Below are 13,245 nucleotides of genomic sequence, written 5' to 3'. Positions count from 1 at the left end.
GCTGAAGTGCAATGGTGTGATCTCAGCTCACTGCAATCTCTGCCTCACAAGGTTTAAGCGATTCTACTGCCTCAGCTTCCAGAGTAGCTGGGATTACAGGCACCTGCCACCACGCCTGGCTGATTTTTTTATTTTTAGTAGAGACAGGGTTTCAAAAGCCAGGCTGATCTTGAACTCCCAACCTCAGGTGATCCACCCCCCTCAGCTTCCAAAAAGTGCTGGGATTACAGGTGTGAGCCACCATGCCCAGTATCTCTAATAATTCTTTATATTACACTTTTTCTACACTGTGTTTCTGTCTCCTGACTGGGCCTATTTGATACTGATAGAAAAGAAATACTTGGTCTCTAGAACTCCCCAAAGTCATAGGTATTCCAGTCTCTGCCAGATGAAGCAGAGATAGGGGAAACACCCTTTCAATCTGCCTTCTGCAATAATCCAGCTTGCCACATTTACACACGCAACTGAGGTAGTGCATTTGATTGTCATTATTCTCCCACCATTCACAGAATGGAGGCCTGATATTTAAAGGCTTCCACAATCTGCCACAAATGCATATTTCTCACTCCACAATACAGTAAACAACACTACTAAAACTTCCCTTAGCCTGACCCTGAATGTGCTGACTTCCTCAGGCTGTACTTAACTCCATCAGAATACCTTTGCCCTATCTGTGCATCCACAGGTTCACGCTTCAAGTAAAAATCCACCTGCTAATGATCAGATGGTGATAACTGGAAATAAAGACAATACAATGAGAAAAGCGGAGGCTGTTAATCCAGAGCTTCCTGTAACAAGGGAGTCAGCCACCATCATTCGTATTCAGATGACACGCGATGTCGGGCAGGAAGTGCGTACGCTTTATAGTGAATAAAGGGACACCTCCAGGAATGCCCTAATTAGAGGACTGATGATTAGTGATATTGAGCATTTTTTAATATACCTGTTGGTCATTTGTACGTCTTCTTTTGAGAAATGTCTATTAAGATTATTTGCCCACTTTTTAAGGGGATTGTTTGTGTTTTTTGCTGTCAAGTTGTTTGAGCTTCTTGTATATTCTAGATATTAGTTCCTTGTCAAATGAAGTTTGCAAATATTTTCTCCCATTCTACAGGGTGTCTCTTCACTCAGTTGATTGTTTCCATTGCCGTGCAGAAGCTTTTTAGTTTTAGCTTAATATAGTCCCGTTTGTCTAGTTTTGGTTTTGTTGCCTATGCTTTTGAAATTTTAGTCATAAAATCTTTGCCTGGATCAATGTCTTGAAGCATTTCTCCTGTGTTTTATTCTAGTAGTTTTGTAGTTTCAGGTCTCAGATTTCAGTTTTTGATCCATTTTCAGTTGATTTTTGTATCTGGTGAGAGATAGGGTTCCGGTTACTAATTAAGTCCTAACCTTTTGGGGCTGTTACAAAAGTTACTCGTGGATTGTCACTAGAGGTAACACCTGGCTTCCTGCAAGTCTGATTTATAGCAGGCTGGTTTCCTGGGCTGGTTGCTGTACATAACGAATTGGTTTCCTGAGGAGGTTGCTGCAGGTTGTAGGTCAGAGTTCAGTTGTATAAATGGTCCAGCTATTGTCTATTTGTATATTCAGTCTCTTATAACAGACACCAATGAGACAATTATAACATAAGACGATCTTTCTCTCCAGGTCACATCTTGGCTGTAAAGTGTCCTAACACCCACCTACTTTTGAGTGATTATGGCTTTCTTACCAATAACCTCCCAGCCTGTTGTGTGGCTCCCACGCCTTGAACAAGAAACGACCAAGGTACCCAATTACCTAACTGCCCAGGCTTCATGACAGCAACTTTATAGCCATGATACTCACTTCCTCCTCTCCCCTTTTCAGAATCACTCAGGGACAGCCTAAACCTTACAAAATCCCCTTCTGATTCCCTTATAATGAGAAACAGCCCATTTTCCTCTGGGGTGGTCTCCCTGGTCATGGTAGGTTAATAACCCCAAATCTTTTAGACTCTGGGCGAATTTGGATGTTGAGCTTTATGACTCAGCTCAAGAATCACATCTTCTACTAAATCTCTGGATGCAATTTTTCCCTCCTCCAGATTCCAGATAACTGTATTTGTATGTCTGTGATTCTAGTTAACCATGTTTAAGATATTTTTTCTACTAGAATGAGCTCCTTTGGAGGTACGCACTGTGTGAGATTCCTCCTTGCATTTGAAAGAAACTCTAATAAGGGCAATTATGTACCTGGAGCCAGTCTGAGGAGGGGGGGCACTGGCAACATTACCTGAACATAGCTTCTCATAGATGCTTCCCAGCTAGGCCCTGGGGTTTTCAGGAAACACCTAAACACTGAAAATTTACCCTTAATTGGCCTACTCAAAGACAATGTTTCCAGATTTGCATTTTCCCTAGATTTTGGCCAATATATATATTTTTTGAGACAGGGTCTCAGTCTGTCACCCAGGCTAGAGTGCAGTGGCACCATCTCGGCTCACTGCACCCTCAACTTCCAGGCTCCAGCTATCTTCCCAGCTCAGCCTCCCAAGCAGCAGGGACTACAGGTGCATGCCACCACACTGGCTAATTTTTGTATTTTTAGCAGAAATGGGGTTTCACTATGTTGTTCAGGCTGGTCTCAAACTCCTGACCTTGTGATCTGCCCGCTTTGGCCTCCCAAAGTGCTGGGATTACAGGCGCAAGCCACCATGCCCAGCCTCTGCGTTATTTTTTGACATATAACATGTCACACTTCAATTGTTGTGCATTTGATAAATCCATATAGACTTCATTAGTGAAGGAAAGACACTTTAGAGTTCATAAGAGTGAATTATCTGTGAATTTTAATATCCAGTTTCCAGGCCTATAAATCATGAAGGACCAAATCAACTCTGGATCAGAATGACCCCTCAGAAACACAGCCACACTGTGTGGCCCCCACGGAAGCAACCTTGCAAGTTTACTCTGACATCTCCTCAGCTATCACTGTTGATTGTTCTAGAGACAAACTGCTCATTTTCTTTTCAGGCATACATCTGTAGGAGACCAGAATATGCCACCCCAAAATATGCTTCCATGCCATAAGGACTATTTTGAGCTGATAATTTTGAGAAACAGAAGCTATGAAAACAGCATCAGCTACTCCTTTGAAAGGGAAATTTACAGTCTTAAAAGAAATCTCTTTGTAAGGGTGTCTCTCTCTCTCTCTCTCTCTGCACCAGGAGATGACTCTAAATCATCTCCTTATCAATGGAGAAGGCAGCAACTGATTTACTGTGCTTTTCCAGGTCTTTTTCCCAAACTGGCCTTCCCCACTCCCTTCTTTGTTTTTAGCTGAAGATGGTACTTAACCCTGAATTCTAAGCCACTCCTTTGAGATTTACTTATTTTCTTGGGTATCTCACATGTATATGCAAAGTATACATGTTAATATAGTTCCATTTCTTTTTCTCTTGTTAATCTGTCTTTTGGGCTGGACATGGTGGCTCATGCTCGTAATCCCAACACTTTGGGAGGCCAAGGCAAGAGGATTGCTTGAACCCAGGAGCTGGAGATCAGCCTGGGCAACATGATGGGAACCCGTCTCTACAAAATTAAAAATTTTTAAATTAGACAGGTGTGTGTGGTGGCCAGCTCCTGTAGTCCCAGCTACTTGGGAGGCTGAGGTGGGAGGATCACTTGAGCCTCAGGGTGTAGAGGTTGCAGTGAGCCATGATAGCACCACTGTGCTCTAGCCTGGGAAACAGAATAAGATCCTGTCTCAAAAAAGAAAATCTACCTTTTTTTACAAGGACTCCAGCTGTGAACTTAGAAGGGTAGTAAGAAAATTAATCTTTCCTCCCCTACATATGCTACTGATAGAGACAGGAGACAGCCAAATGCCATCCAGGTCATAATGCACAGGGGGCTTGCCTAAACATGCCCATGGTGAAAAATTCCATCTCTTAACACATGTGTGGTAAGGGAAATAAATCAGTGCGGAGCGGCTCAGAATAGGAGCCCACGTGTGCATTGAGGGAACGGGGTGGAGCCACCAGGAATTCACGCCTTATGCAGGGGAGGAGCCAGGCCTCTTCAGCTCCAGTGTGGTGGCCTGGTATTCAAGCTGTGGGATGGGAGCCTGTTGGCAGGACCTCCTCTTTGCTGAGAGCTTTCTTTTCACTTAATAAATTCTCACCCTTTGATGTGTCCACGTGCCTAATTTTTCCTAATCAGGAGACAAGAACCTGGATTTTAGCTGAACTAAGGAGCAAAAAAATCTAGCTTCACTACTTGGCCTGGAAGAACAATGGAATTACTCATTTGAGATGTGGGTTTGAAGAAAGTTCTTTTTAGTATTCTGACAAGCAGTTGAAATACTGCTGTCATGTCCCTCTCTTTGTGCCAGTCTCCATCCTGTTTCTAACTTCCAGTTTCCGAGCATAATCCCAGTTAAACTTTGGTTATGTGATTTTTATGTTTTGGCATCTTTTCTGAATTTTTTTTGTTTCTTAGATGGGGTCTTGGTCTGTCACCCAAGCTGGAGTGCATTGGCACAATCACACTGCACTGCAGCCTCAATCTCTAGGGCTCAAGTGATCTTCGGATCTTAGCCTCCTGAGTAGCTGGGACTATCAGCCACCATACCTGGCTAATTTTTAAAATTTTTTGTAGAGACAAGTTTTGTGATGTTGCTCAAGCTGGTCTTGAACCCCTGGACTAAAGGACTAAAGGAGGATTCCTGTCTGGGCCTCCAGAAGTGCTGGGATTACAGGCCACCATGTCTGGCCCCTAATTACTTTTATAATAAGTAAGCATCACCCTTTCTCTGTGTGTGTGTGTGTCTCTCTCTCTCTCTTTTTTTTTTTTAGACAGAGTATCGCTCTATTGCCCAGGCTGGACTGCAATGGCACAATCTCGGCTCACTGCAACCTCCACCTCCTGGATTCAAGCAGTTCCCAAGTAGCTGGGATTACAGGGGTGTGCCACTACACCCAGCTAATTGTTTGTATTTTTAGTAGAGATGGGAGTTCCCCGTGTTGACCAGCCTGGTCTGGAACTCCTGACCTCAGGCGATCCACCTGCCTAGGCCTCCCAAAGCGCGAGCCACTGTGCCTGAGTCTTTTTTTTTTAATGGAGTCTCATTCCGTCATCCAGGCCAGAGTGCAATAGCAGCATCTTGGCTCACTGCACCTCCGACTCCCAGGTTCAAGCGATTCTCCTGTCTCAGCCCCCTGAGTAGCTGGGACTACAGGCATGGGCTATTATACTCGGCTAATTTTTGTATTTTTATAGAAACAGGGTTTCACTATGTTGTCTAGGCTGGTCTTGAACTCCTGACCTCAGGTGATCCACTCACCTCAGCCTCCCAAGGCACTGGGATTACAGGTGTGAGCCACCACACCCGACCACAACTCCCCTTCTTCAGTGAAGTTTTTCGGGTTATCACTCTGTTAAAAAGCTCTTCTCTTTCAGTCCCTTGGGAGAGCCTTTTTTCAGTAACACACATTCTCTGGCCCTTTGTAACTTTTACTTTCTTAGTTCTCATTCATCATCTCTGAAACCACCATTGCAAAATAATAACTGAGACAGTGACAGAGATCTGACCGAACCAACTCCATCCTGTTTCTAACTTCCAAGCTGTCCTTGTTCATTCCTGGGTGGAGGTTGAACTAATGAACTGACTTTGGTCGGAACTTAGTTTATAGTTTAAAAGAAAGACAATAGGCCAGTATGGTGGCTCACGCCTGTAATCCCAGCACTTTGGGAGGCCGAGGCTGGTGGATCACCTGAGGTCAGGAGTTCGAGACCAGCCTGACCAATGTGATGAAACCCTGTCTCTACCAAAAATACAAAAATTAGCCAGGCGTGGTGGTGGGCACCTGTAATCCCAGCTACTTGGGAGGCTGAAACAAGAGAATCACTTTAACCCAGGAGGCGGAAGTTGCAGTAAGCTGAGATCACGCCATTGCACTCCAGCCTGGGCAACAAGAGCGAAACTTCATCTCAAAAAAAAAAAAAAAAAAAAAAGGACGACAATAATAGCCCTTTCCCAAAACAAACCCCCTTCTTGCCTGTGACCAGACTGCCTTTGTAGGACTAACAAATTAACCAAAAGGTTAGAAATTATGATTTAAGAGTTATGCAGCTGGAGGCTACAAGATTCTGACCCTCCCCAAATTGCTCCTGGGGACAACATCACTAAAGTCTAGGATCTGTGTTTGAGATATTTTGCAGACCCTGCACTGGATCGATCAGCTGGCACCACACAGATCGATAAACTGGCTCATCTGATCTTGCGGCCCTCACCCAGTAACTGACTCAAGCAGAAGACAGCTAGGACTCCCTATGATTTCATCTCTGGCCCGACCAATCAGCACTCCTGACTCACTGGCTGCCTCTCACCCACCAAGTTATCCTTAAAAACTGTGACCTCCAAATGCTTGGGGAAACTGGTTTGAGTAATAAAGTTCCAATTTCCCGCACAGCTGGCTCTACATGAATTACTCTTTATTGCAATTCCCCTGTCTTGATGAATTGGTTCTGCCTAAGCAGCAGGCAAGGTAAACCCGTTGAGCCATTATAATCTCCTATCAGACTGGCAGAATGGACAGAGCAGTCTGATATGAGCATCTTGGCTAGGACAAACTGCACCAGGCCATGGCTGTTCTAGAAGGTTTTTAGCAAACCATTTAACTTGTTTGGGTGAGCTTTAGTTTCCATGCTAGCAATCTGGAAGTAATAGTCCTGCCCTATCTGTCCGTTAGGATTCTGACATTTAGTGAAGTATGGGATTTGCATACCGGTGATTGAGTATATTTACTAGTTGCCATACATATAATACGAGTTTCAAGCCCTGCTCTGCTTTTACTTATATAGAACCATGTTCTTACCTTTCTAGCCTGATCATTCAAGACCCTTGAACACATAGCGACCGCCTCTCCCACTCCTCATTGAGATCCTTCCAGAATAGTACAATCTTTGTAATACTTAGTTGTATCACCAGCAAACCATATCCTTCTCAATTTCAGGACCTTTCAATGTGCTTTCCTCTGCCTGGGGATGGGTGGGGGTGGAGGGTAGTTTCCTCCCAACCCATGAAACCTCTCCACAACAGTAGAAGAGACAGAAAACCATTATCGAATAAGCATTAAACCAGAATGTGATGCTATACATCACATGCAACCTGCTAAAGCCAACACAAAGACAGAAACTCACTCTTTTTATATAGCTAAGTAAGATAATCCATCACATAATGTAGGTTTTGCAATTTGGAGTCAGCTGACAAGTTAAGCCGTTGACCTCCCAAGAAAGTAGATGCTTGGCCCTATTGTCCCTTAACAATTACGTTTCTTTTCATTTTTTTTTTTTTTTTTTTTACTTTTTTTTTCCCCCTGAGATGAAGTCTTGCTCTGTTGCTCAGGCTGGAGTGCAGTGCTGCAATCCCAATTCACTGCAACCTCCGCCTCCCTGGTTGAAGCAATTCTCCTACCTCAGCCTCCGAGTAGCTGGGATTACAGGCGCCCACCACCATGCCAGGCTAATTTTTGTTTTTTTAAGAAGAATCGAGGTTTCACCATGTTGGCCAGGCTGGTCTTGAACTCCTGACCTCGTGATCCGCCCGCCTCGGTCTCCCAAAGTGCTGGGATAACAGGCGTGAGCCACCGAGCCCGGCTTAACAATTGCATCTCAAGTGGATGGCTTCCAACAAACATTCCTGAGTTGAGCCTGGCCATAGAAGAGAAAGACTTGAGTACATTTTAAAAGGAGAGAGGCTAAAATTCTGAAAGAAAAGAGAATGGGATGTGGTTTCTTGTCCCTTATTTTCCGCAGGGAAAATTAAATTCTATGTATAATTTGTATTTGCCCTTCCACCTGCATCACCTTTCCCACTTGCTCCCACAGGCAGGCTCCTGTTCATTCCCAAGGCCCCGTGTCTACTACGTGCTTAGATTCCGCCCGGCCTGCCTGTGCGGCCGCACGGAGAAGGCACTACCCATTCGGGGCTCAGCGCACCCGTTCCAGGCCACGCAGTCTGGCCTCTGTCCTTTTAGCTGCGGGGGCAGATTACGTAACTCCAGGCTTCCGGTCACTAAAGGAGGGTAACAGGGGACAGTTGAGAGACTCCACTTTGCTGACACGCAGACGCCTCCAGCACGGCCCAGCCCCAACACCCTAACCTTTAAGTCCAAGCCCACCACGCAAAGTCCGCGCCCGCGCCCGCGCCCATGATGTCATCTGCCCCAAACGCGTGGCTCCGGCCGCTCACGGTTTCGGGGCGGGGCTACGCGGTGACGTCGAGGTGCGCGGCGCCGTGCACTGCGTCACTCTTGGCTGTCGGCGTCTGTTCTCTGTACTCGTCACGCAGCGTTCTCCCGCAGCTTAGTTATCCACCGCCATCCTGGCTGCCACGTGTTGCCTGACTATTTTTGAGCCCAGGTAGGGGTCGTGGGGGATCGAGGCTCAGTGGCGGACAGCACCGGAGGCTGGGCTGCGGGGGGAAGGGGGGCGCCGGCGGTTCTTGGAGCTCAAGCCTTTGCTACACGTGCTACTTCCTCGCAAGAGGCGATTGAGCGCGTTCGGAACATTTTCCCCGGAAGAGACTGAGGGGTTAGGGATGAATAACGTCGTGCTTCTCTTTCAGCAGAGAAGTGGGGCTTCTGCATGACCTGGCTGGACCCCAGGCGGGATGGGACGTGTGGTCTGGAGGGACCTCACCGGAACGGATGGGATGGCGGGTAGACCAGCCGCAAGAGAAGCTGTAGAGTGGCCCAGGCGACGGTTCAGAGGCACAAGCTGGAGCTGACTGCATTTGTTCCCCTCTAGGGGGGAGCCATGGCTGAGGTGATGGTCTCACAGTGGAAGAGCTTACTGTCACAGCAACTCTTCTGCAAGATGCCCCGGTAAGTCACGTTGCAGAGACCCCAACTCTGCCTTCCTGGAACTAGGCCCGCATTTTCTCTGAACCATTATTTCATGGGGAAAATGAAATCTGATTCATGTGTCCTGGCCTACATAGTCGTTCAGAAGTGATTTCAGAGCCGTAAGATACATGAGAAAAAAATGAAGGAGAAAAGGCTGTATTTATATTAACTACGTGATGATAAGGATGTCTGTTGTCACAGGGAAGAGCCGTACTAGAACTGTAATGTCAAAGAATAATGTGGGATTTTAGTTCGTATTGTCTGATCTATTTAAAGATTTAATAAGGTTCTCTTCCAAGACACCTTCCCTTCTTCCTCACCCAGAAAGATCTTTCCCTGAGAGTCATCAGTAGCTCTGGTCTGTAACCAAGCTCAGGTGTCTAATTGAACCCTCAGGTCTCTTCCTGCAGCTTCCAGCAGGGACTGGTGCTCAGTGAGAGGGGACTGCCGGATTCCTATGGTGTGGGGGATTTGGGTGGATGAGGGTAGCAAGCCTCCAGCGTGCTTGGGTCTGCAGTGATCCTATGCATTCCTTCAGTGCTTGCGAGAACAGTTTTGAAACGGTTTGAGGCCTTGCCCTGTTCCATCCAGAGCAAGGTTATAGAAATTTCAGACAATGACTTGCTCCCTCCTGGATCTGGCGTGCTGGGCTTTGTATAGATCTGCAGCCATCTAATGAATGTGGCAGCCACTTGGCACGCAGGTGGCCACCGGCTACTATATTGGACCGCAAAGATTAGAGGGCATTTCTGTCACTGTGGAAGTTGTTTTGGACAATGCTGTGTGCAAGGTGAAGAGAATCCTGAGTTTCGCTATGCTCCAGGCTCAGTACAAATTTCATTTTATTATACACTTAAAGCAAAAGCCCTTACAAGTTGAGGATGAAGCCAAGAGGGGTGGTAAAAGTAGGAGTTGAAACAGTGTGGAGTGGAATAAACAGGGAAGAGTCTCCCCTGAGAGACTAATGGGACAGGATATTTACAAGGCAAAGCAAAAAGAACCAAAGGCTTTGCTCTGCAGGGGTGCTGAATGCCCCAGGAGCTAGTGGAGGATGAAGTCAGTGTGTGCTCATGTTAGAGAAAAAAACTCGGCCGGGCGCGGTGGCTCACGCCTATAATCCCAGAACTTTGGGAGGCTGAGGTGGGTGGATCAGGAGGTCAAGAGATCGAGACCATCCTGGTCAACGAGGTGAAACCCTGTCTTACTAAAAATACAAAAATTAGCTGGGCATGGTGGTGCGTGCCTGTAATCCCAGCTACTCAGGAGACTGAGGCAGGAGAATTGCTTGAACCCAGAAGGCGGAGGTTGCGGTGAGCCGAGATCATGCCATTGCACTCCAGTCTGGGTAACAACAGCGACACTCTGTCTCGAAAAAAACTCATGGAAGAGGAAGGTGCTGATGTTGTCGAACACCTGTTTTGTGCCAAACCTCCTACTTCTTGTTTTAAATCTTTGAGGCATCACCATGAGGCCATTTTAGGTTCAGTACAGAAGAGGGGCCCAAGGTCAGAATTATGTGTCCAGGGTTGCCCAGCCGCAAACCAGCAGATCAGGGTTTGATGCCAGGCCTCTAACCCTGCAGCCTGAGTGGAATCTAGAAGCCAGTGGGAAGTTTGGGTGGAAGGAGATGGATGGATGCCCTCAAGTTCCTGTCCTGTCGTGAGGGCTGTTAGGTGTATTCAGGAATTGGCTGGATGGGAAGAGTGTTGCTGGCTTTGTCATAGCGCAAGCAGCACAGCTCCTGTGTTCCTCTGGGTGATGGGGTCACCTCTCTTAAAGGTGAGGCTTCCAGCTGATTCTGTCTTTTCAGTCCAGGAACAGTTGCTGAACACCCCAGGCCTGCTGAGCTCCCTCCTTGAGTCTCATGTTCAAGCAGTCTTGTGAGTTAAGCACTTGGCTACCCCTTTTCCCTTAGTACCCTTTTTAAGGTTGTTTGTGCAGCACACAGCATTGGAATGTGAGAGGTAATCCCTCCTTCCAGAGCAGAGAGCAGGCATTCTCGCTGTGCATTGTGAAAGGGTAGAGTCCTGCACTCCTTTCCTGTAGTTGCCCAATGCCTATGCAGGTGCCCCTGACTCCCCTCGCATCACCCTATGGGAACTGGGGCTTGGGAGGGCGGTGGAAAATACTGATGCTCTGTTTGTTGCTATTGCTTTGAATAATCAATGGTCCCTTGTCCCTAATCGAGAGATTTTTGTATTTTCTACCAGTGTCCACAAAACTGGGAGGCTACCTTGTTAGCTGCCAGTTCCTGTCAGCCACCTCTCACCAGCAGCTCCGCTGTGTCCCTGACCCAACACATGGCACAAGAGTGCCTGCTGTCCCTCCGTATTTCTACAGCAGCAATCCCAGGATGCCAGAGCTAGCGGCGACCTGACCTGAGAGACGATTCCTTCAGTGGCTGCCAGGCTGTTGCCTGGAACCTGTGCAGGGGTAAGTGTGCATGAAGGTCTGGCCTGGCAAGTCACTTTACTCCTATTTTATTTAGAGTCACCTGCCTAAGGAAAAGTTCAAAAACCATCACCTTATTTTGACCTTCCTATATTGTGAGTCAGGTGATTGAGTCCCAGAAAGGTTAATTGTCTTCAAGCTCACAAGACTATTTTGGGACAAACCGTTATCTAGTATTTGGATTCACGGACCCTGATTCTTGGGCGTGATTTGGTTTCAACATATATAGCCTTTTCTCCAAAGGTACTTTAGGTCAGTGGCCAGTGTTTCAGCCCCTGGAAAGGCCATGGGCACAGGCCTCTCAGCTCATGGTGGGAATGGGTTCAGAAGTTGATAAGTTGGGTTCTGTTCTGTTGCCGCTGATGGCAATAGGGATTTATAATCCTAGCTGTGTGAATTATGTCACAACAGGTCTCTGAAGTGTTTCTAATCTCATTTTTACAGATGAGGCATGACCGTGTTAATACACCTAGTGAGGAGTGGAGCTGAATTTGAACGCAAGTCTTGGCACCTTAATTGAGCAAGTTTGAAACCTTCCTTGCTGCCCTTCTGGAAGGAGTCAGGAATTTCTGGTTCTGGGCCTGGGCTCTGGGCCTAGGTTTGGGTACCAGGTTCTCTGCTTCCAGAATGAGAAGCCTTGCTGTGCTCCAGCACCTGGGCCCTTCTGGTATCTCCTGAATGAAAAACAAGGGATATTTAATAAATACGGATTTAAGTATGTGATTTTGTCTGGCGTCTTCTTGAAGGAGTTGTCACCAAAGTCTAAGGGAGCCTCAAGTATTTCATCATTCTCAATGCTCATGCCTTGTAAATGGCCGCTTGGAACTGTGGTCACCTCATGCGCATGTGCCACCAGTTTGAACTGACAGTGGCAAGCTGTGGTGAGGGTTACCACAAGCCAAATCCAGCTGGCTGCATTCTGTAGTGGGGTGCTGGGGCACAAAGGCACTGTCATCAGGAGCTTTACCTTGAGATCTTGAGTGGGTTCCAGGAACATTTGACAGTTGGCTCGATTAAACAGTGTCTCTTCAGATAGTCTCAGGTGTTCACCTAAGCATTGAAACAAGTTAGAGAAGGAGTACCCTTAGTATGTGTGCTGTGCCCCAGGTTGGTGGTGACATTGTCAAGGAATGTTGCAGCAGGCCAGGCCAATTAAATAGAGCCATTGAAGTACCAGCAACTTTTTTTTTTTTTTTTTAATGAAGTCTTGCTCTGTCGCCCAGGCTAGGGGGCAGTGTCACGATACTGGCTCTTTGCAACCTCTGCCTCTGGGGTTCAAGCGATTCTCCTGTCTCAGCCTCTCAAGTAGCTGGGATTACAGGCGTATGCCACCACACCTGGCTAATTTTTGTATTTTTAGTAGAGATGGTTTCGCTGGTCTTGAACTCTTCTCAGGTGATCCACCCACTTAGGCCTCCCGAAATGGTGGGATTACAGGCATGAGCCACCACACCTGGCCTCTAGTGACTTAACATTCAATTTCCTACTGACAGTGAATGGAAAAGCTCCCAAAGGGGCCTGCAGCAGTAGACACCGCGTCTTTCCTTGTTGAGCCAGTAATACACTGCGGCTGAGCAGATCGTCTAGTCTGCCGCCATACCATGGTGGGAGCAGGGTATGAACCCGAAGCCTCCTCCCTGCTTAGAAAAGAATCCCAGGAGACAGCAACTCTTGATAGCCTCCTACAGGGACGGGGCAGGGAGTGGAGCTGCCTTACGGCAGTGCCTTCCAGGCCTCCACCCACAGTTCCAAGAGGCTCAGGTGAGCTGTGTGCCCTGTGGCCTATGAGAGTACATGTGGAATTTCTAAGGTGCCTTGGTAGAGCCATTCCCCTAGAACTAGCCCAACGGTATCACCTCAGATGAGGTAAAAATTTTAAATATAAATCCTGAGTTGTGGTACAGTTGTGTAGAGAAGCTGAG

General features: G+C 47.0%; 1 long non-coding RNA gene and 1 other non-coding gene across 6 annotated transcripts; both read left to right on the top strand.

Moving 5' to 3' along the window:
* Positions 1 to 8,271: 8,271 nt before the first annotated feature.
* On the top strand, positions 8,272 to 12,041 carry LOC100896775 (uncharacterized). Of its 5 annotated transcripts, none has more exons than XR_144172.6 (5): positions 8,272 to 8,387; positions 8,775 to 8,851; positions 10,683 to 10,752; positions 11,083 to 11,305; positions 11,768 to 12,041. It is a non-coding gene; the product is annotated as an uncharacterized LOC100896775 (long non-coding RNA). The 5 variants fall into 5 exon arrangements; XR_004727838.3 differs by having other exon boundaries at positions 10,652 to 10,752; XR_622124.5 differs by having other exon boundaries at positions 8,596 to 8,851.
* Positions 9,359 to 9,491, top strand: LOC118143991 (small nucleolar RNA SNORA9). The gene has a single exon (XR_004728464.1). It is a non-coding gene; the product is annotated as a small nucleolar RNA SNORA9 (small nucleolar RNA).
* Positions 12,042 to 13,245: the final 1,204 nt, after the last annotated feature.

The sequence above is a fragment of the Callithrix jacchus genome, chromosome 11 (genome assembly GCF_049354715.1).
Source record: "Callithrix jacchus isolate 240 chromosome 11, calJac240_pri, whole genome shotgun sequence".
Classification (NCBI taxonomy): Eukaryota; Metazoa; Chordata; class Mammalia; order Primates; family Cebidae; genus Callithrix; species Callithrix jacchus.
The sequence above is the reverse complement of the archived record's forward strand: the minus strand, read 5'-3'. Positions and strand labels throughout refer to the sequence as shown.